Here is a 9,605-nt window from a genome sequence, read left to right on the forward strand (position 1 = left end):
GTGCGTGACCTACTCTTTATTTTGTTTTCCTTGTGCTCGCTCCTTACGTTTTCCTTCTTCCACCCCTGGAATTTGACCTTTACCCATATGTTTAGGAGCGCCACACTTCTGCTGCTACAGTCAACAGCGACGGCCATATAGAGATACCAACGACAGCCACTCTGAGTTTCTACACAGTTATATGAAGTTTCTCATTCCCAGTACCGTCTGGGCAGTTGGCATCGGAAGAAATGCAATAGTTAATCTGAGCACACGTTGGATCCATGGAGTATCATCGACGTCGACGTTTACGTGAAACCAAGATGTCAAGCGGAAATATCTCAAACGCAATCAATAAACTTATATTTCATCATTGTATTCAGAGTAGTCGACACGCCTGAAAGGGTAAACAGAGCTAATATTTGACATAAATAAAACGTCCCAATGCCACGCGCCACAATGGACATCTGCGAACTAGCATGACAAAAACACTGCTATGCGTAGCTTGACCTATTTACAAGGGGCGCGAAACAATTACGTACCCTGAGCTGTAATCACTACGTCAAACTAATTCACGGGAACACAAGCAATAATTCGAGTGGTACGCAAAAAATACTCAAAGAACCTTTACACAGATAGAAACATGAGGCAAGGTGCCACGGTAGAACTGCACATGCAATTAGCGTAAACAGCAACCAAGCGATTTAGCTTGTCTCTGCGGCATTAAAATTCAGGAATCCGGAAACGGTGAAACAAGTGGCCATCGTCGTCTGAACTGTCACATGCAAAGATACAACAGCGACTCGCGTGTTGGGTGTAGAAGCCGATTAAAATGCCGACCCTCCGCTGCAGCCTTGATGTTTCGAAGATGCAGTTCAAACAGAATTAAAAGAATTGGTGAGCGCGCTCGAATTATATTGTTAAATCGGGAAGGTCGCACCATCGAGAAAGGATATATTAGCTATATTGAAATCTAAAATTGTAGCGTAGCGACACCCTAACGGTACCGCGGCATTTTATTTGCCATTAACACATGCCTGCGCGTGAAAATAGTTTGCGAGGGTAGCCCGGGCATAGAGCCGCCGACGTCGGAGCGATATAGGCGAAATAGACTGCCACGTAAAGCTTTCACAAGCTTCACGTGACAGTCTACTCCTCTGTCTACCTGACAAGCTGCCAATTTGCAAAGACTTGTAGAACAAATGCAGTGATTGTGCGAGTAGGCAGAACAAGTAAGTTGCAAGGAGATCAGCATTGCCATCTGTCGAATAAACCATTAAATAGCAAAAGGAACCAACCTTTTTTATGTGGAGGCATTTACATCGACCAAAAACCAACACCACGAACACCATTTCGTATATAAAAACGCTACCGACTATTAAATCCGTGGTTTCGTCGTGGACGCAGAGTGCAGCCTCCCCAAAATAAAACTAGGGGTGTAACTAGGACCGCAGTGATAACGCGAGGAAAGTACGCGAGGTGGATGACGATTATAGCTGTGTGGCAGAAATACTCTTCAAATACTCGATTTTTTCTTAGAGTGTAGCGTTAAAGCGCTTACCCGAAGAAAAACTTGTCTGAGTCAAAATAAAATGACATCACTGCTACTTTACTCACTTATTTCCGGAAAAACTTCCTTAAATGAGGTTTAGTGCTGTGATAGCTTCGTAATTTCGAGTTGATGGCAACCCTGAGCCGAATGACCTTCCGGGGAATTGGAATAAATGATGTACTTAAAAAATATGAATTGATGTGAGGGCAATATGGTCATTTAACCTTAAGTGGGGCTTCGTGGTAGGTCAAATTTCCCATGGAGAGATGTGTTCACAGTATAGCACTTCTTTACTGCAGTGAAACCACTTATACTGGAGGTTACATGTGATTTACACGAAATTTCCAATAATTTAAATTTTTGTCGAAGCAATTTCAAATACTGTTATATTCATTGGAATATTCGAAGTGCTCGAATATTCGCACATGCCTAATATTTTCATTACCTACGCCGCACTATCACATCTCTGCCCAATGTAAAGCAGAGTATCCTGTTCATATTCAAAATGGAACAAAGAAGAAGCCGCCGCCCTCCGCTTACTAAAACGAATGCATGTGTCAATGAACCGTCATGCACGGAATTCACGCCGTGAAATTCTGATACCAACGCCTGATTTTTTTCATGTGCCGGACACTTCCAACACATTGTGTGGCTGTGCTCGAACCACGCGAAAAACAATGAAGATGAAGCTTCACAACTTCTACAGGCCATCGTGCAAACATGGGCGGCAATGTTAACGACACAGAGCTTGAACCAACAGCGAAGTCTGGTGGACTAGGCTCGGGCCGAGGCATTAACCAACGGCTTTCTGGACTGTGGAAAGAATACTTCCTTTATTCAATTACCCCTTTCCCTTTGAACAGAGGTAAATAAAGTTGTTCATTCATTCTCCATCTTTCGGACACGGCAATTTATCCCTGCTCCTCGCTTAAGCTAACACCGCGGAGAGCCCAGGAGAAAACATGGGCTCTCAGGAGACACTCACTAAAGGCACGTCCCATGCATTTCTGACCACGTTGAAGGGCCGTTTTATCAGTAACCAAAAGGGATATCTACATATACATATATCATTTTGTTTAAAATATTGGGCTGTATACATGTACCAAATTCATTAAAATCTGACTAATATAACTATTTTGGTGAATTCTTTGCCACTGACACCTAATGTTTGAATTAATGTACATCTTTCAAAATTTGTAACACAAAATCTATGATTTCATTTCAAAGCATGATCTCAATTCATAATTTCAATTCTGTTACAGTAGTTTTATGCACTGATTTAGAGTACAAGATAAATAATCATGTGGTTATCTTGAAATATACAGGAAATAATGACACCAAAAATAAGAAACATGGTTTTAAGATAACCGAGTTTAAAGTAAAAACAGCTGAAAAGCGAACATCTTTTAAAACAAACACAGTTGAACTATCTCATTTTGTAGCTACAAGGTTGGTAATCATTGCTAAAGTCATTTTTTCGACTAGTCTCCGTCAGGCCGCTGACGAAGCAAGTCTTCATGTTGAAATGTTTGCTCCACGTTTCATTTTCGGCTGAACTTTTTCTTCAAAAAGGAGAAAGGGAGAACGAATAGAGGATGGGCAGTGAGTTTAAATAGCGTCCAGTTTGCTACCCTACTCGTGGGGAAGCGAATGAGGGAGCAAAAGTAGAGCGAAATACACACACACACACACACACGCCACACACACACACAGACACACACACACACACACACACACACACACACACACACACACACACACACACACACACGCGCGCGCGCACGCGCTCACACAGGAGTGTATCACAGGCGGTCGCTCAATTCTGTTGCCTTGAAGTACTGCAGAAGGGCTCGTGTGGTTTTCTGGGCTGATGTGCTGTGAAAACAGACTCCAAAGATCTTTCGTTCAGTAAAAGGCCGATCATCAATTGAGTCTCCTTAAGGCGCACTGGAGAGTCTGATGTTGTTGAAATTGGGGACAACGGCACAAGAGATGATAGATAACCTCTAGATATTTGCATTTATTGCACATTCATGAATATACCATACCAGACTCACAGCCGAATGAGTTAGAAGACGCTACACCGAGTGACAGTCAATACAGCATTGTACGCAGGAACTAATGCTTCCATCAGAAATGATGCAGCGCACCTGGTGTGTCTCACTCCGTTTCAAAGCAATCGTTCAAAAGCGCAGACCACAGTTAGTGGAAATCGACTCCAAAGTGTTGAAAACACTAATAAGAAAACAAAACTGTTAAATAATATTTGGCCTATCCTGCCAAGAATGCATAATAAAAACACGTAACTGGCTTGCAAAATAACTGTTGCAGAAGTGTATTGTTCACAAAATAGAGCTTTTAGGAACTTTCTTACAACATGCATCTGTTGGAAGATTTCTCACTGTTAGCTAAAATATTTTTTGGCTGTAGCATCAATGTTTGAAACTACGTTCACTAAACAAGTAACGGTTTGAGGCTTCGAAATGCAGCGTACTAAACTTATCACAGCAATTATGACCCGACTTTCCTAGAGAGCACACAGTTAACCTTAAATGTGCCATGCTAGCAGAAAATATGAACTCTGCAAATTACAGTAGCGTATAACAAAAAGCTCAACTAAAGCAACTGTTGCGCAAAAAAAATGTATGGACAGAACACTAATGGAAACAACCACAAAAATCACAATGAACGGGCCGCTTACTAAAATGAATAAATAAAATTTAGGAATAAGGAAATACCAACTTGATCAAAAAACCAAATTTGATTTGTGATGTCCAGGATTAGAAAATGGCAGGCTGAAAAAACAAATATAATGATAAGACACATCAGCTAAAGATATTGTGACTCTTCCCCAATTTTTACTGAGTCAGCACAACTATAAACCCAGGATTGACAGAGGAGGATCAGGCTACTGCACTTTGTATATCACAATGCTCAGTGTCAAAATATCACAATGTGCGGCAAGGCAGTCTGAACACATGGCTTCGCGAGATGTGCTTGACGGAAATCACTAGGCACTTCCGGAAGTCTGCGAAGAACACTACATACAAGTGGCATGAATGTTGTTGTGCCTAAAGCAACATGGGGTAGCGTTCTACATCAAACATATTTTAGCACAATGGCCCTAGTGCGATTTCTTGAAGATGCCGAAAAAACACCGACGCTCAAAAAGTTGACTGCAATATATATTGTGACATTCTCTTTTAAATGTTCCCAAGGAAATGAGAAAAATACAAATCTCTTTACTTCCATCTTTTTTCTTTCTAGAAGGTGCCAGTCGCCGCATCAGAAAGAAGAATGTCATAATTTAGTTTGTGTAGCCTTTGTTTCTAAACATCTAGGGAGAGTGTCCCCTGCAATGAATAGAAGAACAGGTAATTTCGTTATATGGTATAATACCTAAATAGGACGGTGTGAAATGTTGAAAACTCGATAACACCGTACGGCGAGAGAGAGTGAGCGTGCTATTTTAAGCACAAGAGAGGCGCAAGAGAACCTTTTTGTTCCGCTAAGAGCTACCGGCTTTACAGAGGACGGGCGAAGTTAGCCGAGAAGAGAAAGCATATATCACAAGTCCAAAAGCGCGTCCAGATCGTGAAGGCAGCACTGAGAAAAAAAAAATGCCGAACTTCTCCTCGTGAAACGCGTCTTTGACTGTCATGCCCTCAGTAATTTGCAACTAACAGAAAACAGTGCCCAGCCTCTCGTTACATGCCGATAGTACTGTGGAAGAAACCATGAACCAGTAGGCTCTCGCTGCAAAAAATATCTCATTCACTAACTTCAGTGACGCGATAAAACAGATGATACATAGTGTAATTTCCAACTATGTAGTTTTAAAATTGGGTACGCAAAACGTTGCGTTAGGGTTCTTCGCCACTGCGTATGCGTTATACGCTACGTTCGCAACAAACGCTAACTTTGCGTATCTTACTGTAAAACCAGCGCTTCCTCTATTTTTCTGTGCCTGGGCGAAGGAGCGGAGCGCAATGGGAACCGACCGTCGGCGTTAGTGCGGCTTTTAGCCGCCGGGCGCCGCCGCCGCAGTAGACCCGCCGTCCCGTCGTCGCTCGCGGAAAATAAGGGCGTGGGTGCATTCGAAGCTGCTATATGGTTCAGTTTTCGCCAGTATTCGCGTGGTTTAAAGTGCAATGAAAACTTGTAAACTGGAATCATGAAGCACTTGTTCTGGGGAAGCAGTCCATTTCGAAGGCTTGTGTCTTTCGCGGCTATTTGATCGAGACGCTCACGCGTCGTCTGCTAGCTCGATACCAGAGAGCGCATGCCAGTGATGCGCGGAAAATTGTTTTGTCAGCATTACGTTCGCTTGACTGAGAATCGGTATTTGACTGTCTGAAAGTCGATTTTCGAAAGCAGCATTTGCCAAGAGCTAATAGTGAAAGCTTGGGCTCTTAAAGTTCCCCGATGTGTGCTACCGTCTACTGGTGTAGCACACTACACGCAAGTCTGGAGTTCATGCGCTAAATAGCACGCAATGTCACTAGACTGCTTCCAGAGATATACGTGATCACCCGTTCCCTTCGTAAAGCTTTTGAGAATTACATTTGTTGCCACCGGGAGAAAGGAGCAGCTGGTGTGAGAAAAAGAGGCACTATGCCAAGTGATTCCACCATTTCAGAGCTTAAACTAGTTAAACCATGGTGGTACGAAAAATAAACAAAAAACAGCTGCATATGCCGCACGCTTCCTGCAACACTAACCGATGTGTGTGAACAGACGCCGTCGTTCAACTATAAAGTCGTAGTGCCGACTCTCAACTTGAGCCAATGTGAAAGGCGTGAAAAATGGCGTGGCCTGTTGTCAGTTTCTTGAGCTCGTCTGTGTATTTGTCGACGGATTGTTGTAGCCTCAGTATCTGGCTCCTCAGGTATCTTTCTTTTCATTTCCATTTGGCCTTTTCGGTAGTGAGCAAGGTAGAGGCCGAATGGCTGTCGACCTGGACGCTTTTGTCGCATGAAACAGCTTGCTCAGCATTGTGCACTCATTTATTGTGACACTGTACATAATGATTCTCGGTTGATTTACCGGTAGGCCATGTGGTGTCCACGGGCGCCGATTCCTCAGCTTCTGGACCTAATGTGAGCGCTGCATGCTCATGGCGGCGATCGCGAGGCAGCGTTGCTACTGGTACTAAATGCATTCGTTGACAGTTCGGACGTAACACGGTCACGTTTAGGGATACTTGCCATGCTTGATTCAGTTGTTACCGTGGGATGCAAACGTGAAGGGTAGTCGGCAAAGAGTGACGCTACTGCATCCTTCTTAAGCCGTCGCTTCTTATATTCTATGAAATCTTCGCATCGTAAACAAGGGCTGCATATTCCAGTGTAGTTTGATGATATATTAGAAGTCCAATTATCCCTCCTAATTACTGCAAGCCACCCTACTGAACACCAGCCGCAGCTGGAATTTCATGGAACGACAGCCGAACAGTGATTAAGGCGACAGCCTTAGATGCCTCACCAAACGCGAAAATTGACCGTCGGAGGCGTCAGCACGCGTGATCAAAAAATTATTTCGTGATGACGTCATCATATGACGTCACAGATTACAAAATTTTGTGACGTCACCTAACGTGACGTCGTTATATTAGATCTTCGCTCGGTCAAAATGGTCCGATCATGGAAGCAGTGCATGCCTCCGCTGATGTGCAGATAGGTTGCACTGCCTCCAATCCTTGAGGCAGTAAGAAAACCACGTCAGGCGCAGACATATCTCGGTGGGAGGCAGGGAATGTTCAGTGCATTGACTGGAAGAAAAGGAAGAAGACGGCTTTCGCCTTTCAGTCGTCTTAGGTGAATGCATAAGGGACCCTGTGAGATTTTTTTTCTTTATCAATAAAGGGAAATAAAAAAAAGAAGAGAATCGTGATTTCTTTCAGTTCCATTTGCAGAGTGGAACACAACAGTATGACATACTAAGGCATTGGCGTAGTTGCAATAGCCTGAAACTGAAAATAAAACGCGAATACTATCAAACTCGAGTGCAAGTATCGAACCGGCAGCACGGCCTGACAGACTGTCTGTGGAATACGTACAGCGGGGATGTGAAGACACGCGAACATGCGGCATCTGCATTCTTTGCTGTTTCGCATTTATTTTCAAGTGGTTATAGCCTGGATGATTGATGAAAAGACGACGTCATCCATTACACAATCAAATACCATCTAGCACCTTTTTATTGCCACCACAATTAGAGCTTGATGAAAACAGCGTGCCGCTTTCTTCGCGTTTATTTCCATCCCCCTGTACCTGGAAAGCCTGCAAGAAGCACAAGTGCAATTAAACTGGGATGCAAACACGAATTCGTGAGCTTCGCGATACGCGCCGCCATTCAGCGCTAGCTTCCCGTAGTCTACTTGCACAGCGCCAACACGCGGCAGCGGCGAGCGGACGTGGAACGCGCGCTCGACGGCCCGAAGAGAGCGTTCGCCCAGGCACTGAAAAAAATAGAGGAGGCGCTGGTAAAACTCGCTGCTGCGCATGCGTCATACGCCATCCTCTTGCGTTCTAACTTAAGTGGCGGAAATAGCATAGACGCCCAATGACCGCTATCTTTGCGTACACTATTCGAAAACTGCCTATTACGCGACCCACGTAGCTTAAGCTAATGTATATCTTGAAACCCCCTACCCAAGCAGCCAAGAAAAAAGATTTAATGAAATTAGGCTAACAAATCTAAATACAGGTTCCGCTCATTTACGTTCGAACATGAACGGAAACGATCACTTGCACTGACGTTTCGACACATTTATCGTGTATCCTGAATAAATTCCGCAGTCACGTATTGCTGAAACATCTCACACATGCAACCCGTGATTCATTGGAACACGCTTTTTCGTATGTCATAGTTCTCAACTACTGAGCGCAAATGCAATGAAAATAAACTTACCTTCAAAAAGGACAGACGCCCGTGGTTTGCAGAATCCGCAAATTCAAAGAAAGCTAATCGCACATCAACGTATAAGCACGTCCGTCGCTAGAAGAAACGAAGTTGCGAGAGCGTCCCGCGTGCAAGCTGATGAGCGCATTTTTCCGCAGGAAATCTTACGGGACTTGGCCTAACCGTCAGTCAGCGTAACAGTCGCTTCACAGAGACATACCTGCCTTCGGGTCCACAAGTTTAACACGCAGCGAAGTATAGTTTCTTCACTGCTCCGTTTATAGCCTCCACGAATCACGTCACAAGCATGAAATATAGCGAAACAAGGCATGGCCGGCGACCGCGACCACCCATGCTAAATCGCGGCGAACTAACATTGCAGAAGCAGCAGCCGGGCGGATGCACATAGCCAGCGCTAAGACCTTCGTGAGGATGATAGACGGTTATCGCTGCGAGTAAATTACAGTAAATTACGTAAAGTTTACTCACGGAAAAGGTCCGCTCTAGTCGTCAGGTCGCTTCCTGGCTCGCTACGATGCAGCCGAGTGCGGTTGCTGGGGTGAGCGGAAATGGAAGAACGTGGGTGTTATCTAGGCCTGGCTCGGTACCGAGAGCTTAGGTAGCGCCGGCTCATGGCAGGAACCCCACACTGTATCATGCATCGGTATTTTAAGCTCATTTTCCGTCTTTTTTTCAAAAGTATCTGCAAAATATAACCTTAATCAAACACAAATATACATCGGCATTTTTTTACTTGAGCGTACCACCACACGTATTTCGATACCTTCATTCCGCAATACCTTTCTCACTATCTCTGCTCAGCCATGTACTTCACTTATATTCATTACGTCAGTAGTACAGATGTCGCGCAAAACAACTGTCATTCTCTGATTGATGGTTCGTCAACGACTAGAAGGTTTAGCGGCAGCGCAGTGAACTGCGCATGTTAGGAATATGTATTTTTTAAACAAGCAAAAATATTATTGGTGGACCTCCAGCAAGAGTAGAACGCCATCTCGACAACAATAAACAGGAATGAAATCGAGTATATTTTTTTCCGTTTAGAATGCATTTGATAAAGCAGGATTGATACTGGCAGCTGTGAGTATGCAGTCAAAAAAGGCAATCGTAGGCTTCCTAAATATCGAATATGGTGCGTTGACATATAAAC

This window comes from Rhipicephalus sanguineus, chromosome 2 (genome assembly GCF_013339695.2).
Source record: "Rhipicephalus sanguineus isolate Rsan-2018 chromosome 2, BIME_Rsan_1.4, whole genome shotgun sequence".
Lineage (NCBI taxonomy): Eukaryota > Metazoa > Arthropoda > Arachnida > Ixodida > Ixodidae > Rhipicephalus > Rhipicephalus sanguineus.